This window comes from Salminus brasiliensis, chromosome 5 (genome assembly GCF_030463535.1).
Source record: "Salminus brasiliensis chromosome 5, fSalBra1.hap2, whole genome shotgun sequence".
NCBI lineage: Eukaryota > Metazoa > Chordata > Actinopteri > Characiformes > Bryconidae > Salminus > Salminus brasiliensis.
Genome location: NC_132882.1, coordinates 41,836,945 through 41,838,692, shown reverse-complemented (window position 1 = coordinate 41,838,692; position 1,748 = coordinate 41,836,945).

The following is a 1,748-nucleotide window of genomic DNA, read 5'->3' as shown; positions in this document are numbered from 1 at the left end:
CATGGTGTCTGTGTTTAAGGATATAAATGCTAGCTTTTAGATTTTAAAGATTCAGTTTTGTTCGACAGTAATTTCACTACTCGTACGCTGCAGCACAGAAAAAGTTACTAAATTAAACGTATATAATGAATTATTAAAAAAAGCTACTTGCGTTTAAACATGGGACTGTATTAAAGTGTCGCGACAAAAAAAATAAATAAATCCTTAACCCCTATTTTTTAGGGTTTTTATTCATTGTAGAAACTTTTAAATTGTTTGGCTATCATATCATGTGGCGTCCCACAGGGTTCTATTTGAGGGCCTATGAAATTAATGTTAATTATGACTAACATAGTTAGGGAAAGTGTGAGAATAACATATAGAAGTAATTCTATGAAAATATCTTCTTACGAGACCTAATGTGTACGACATAGGCTAATTATTGAGTTGCAGCATTGCTTAGGGATTTAAAAAAAAAAGAAGCTATATTTAAGATTTTAGTGGGACTACCCTAGATAGTGGTATTTACTTACTGCATAGCAATAAAACTAATGTATCATGATATTGATGTTAAAAACAATACAAAATCTCATTAAGAGTCTTTATGATTATAGAGCTGTTCCATCATTACGCCCTATGCCAACGCATCTCCTAAGGAGATACTCACTTGTAAAATCAACCATGAGATGTTGTTTTTACAACCTACCCTATATGGACAAAAGAATTGTCAGACGTATTAATCACTGGTGTTTCATTCAGTCCATTTGACACAGGTGTATAAAGTCAATCACCTAGACATGCAGCCTTCCTTTCCTACATACATTACTGGAAGAACGGATGGACTAGTCCAGGTTTGGCGAATACCAGGAGAACGCTGGAGTTACAGGAGTTACCTGACTGCACTGTGCCAACTCTGTGGAAAAAGTTTGGGGACGGCCCTTTTCTGTTGCAACATGACTGACTAACTGTGCCCCTGTGCACAAAGCAAGATCCATAAAGCCATGATTGGACAAACGTGGTGTGGAAGAACTTCACTGACCTGTACAGAGCCCTGACCTCAGCCCCATCCAAAATCTCTGGGATTGACTAGAACAGAGATTGCAAGCCACTCTCAAAAGAGCGGAAATGGGGACCAACTCCATAGTAAAGCCCCTGGGAACCTAAATCTGGCTCCTCAGGGCCCCCAGTGTGAACATACACAGTATGTCTTATGATTATGTCTCCCTTTGTATCTTCCTAAGGTCTAACAAATGTCTGCTGGATTTCACCAGCATTGCCATCCTGGAATGGGTGGTCCTAAAAGTGGGTCAGGTTTACGTCAGCAAACCCCTGACCAATCACAAGGCTAACATGGCTCCGCCCTCTCTTCAAGCCTACGCGTCCTGGAGAGCTAAAGCTATTTGCAAAACCGTGTTTTTTAACACCCCCGTAACTTCAAATTTACTTTAGACAAATTTGCACTGTTTGTTTCTATAAGCTGAAACTGGTGTTTGTGCCACTGGAGGCTTAATAAGGTTAATCCACCCTGTCTCAGCATGCTGCTGTCTCATGGCTGCGTCATGGCCTACATTTCTGTGCCCTCCGTCTGCCCATGCTGAGCCTCTCAAATGTTTTTTTTTTTTTTATTATTAATCACTAGATGGCAGTCGTACCTTAAATCAGCCGGAAGCCTGGAGCCTGCTGGCCAGGACCCATCCTTACCCAGCTGCCTGCAGCTAACAGCCGAATCAGGCTTGGAGGAAACGGCCTTGGCGCTCAGTGTGAAAGAT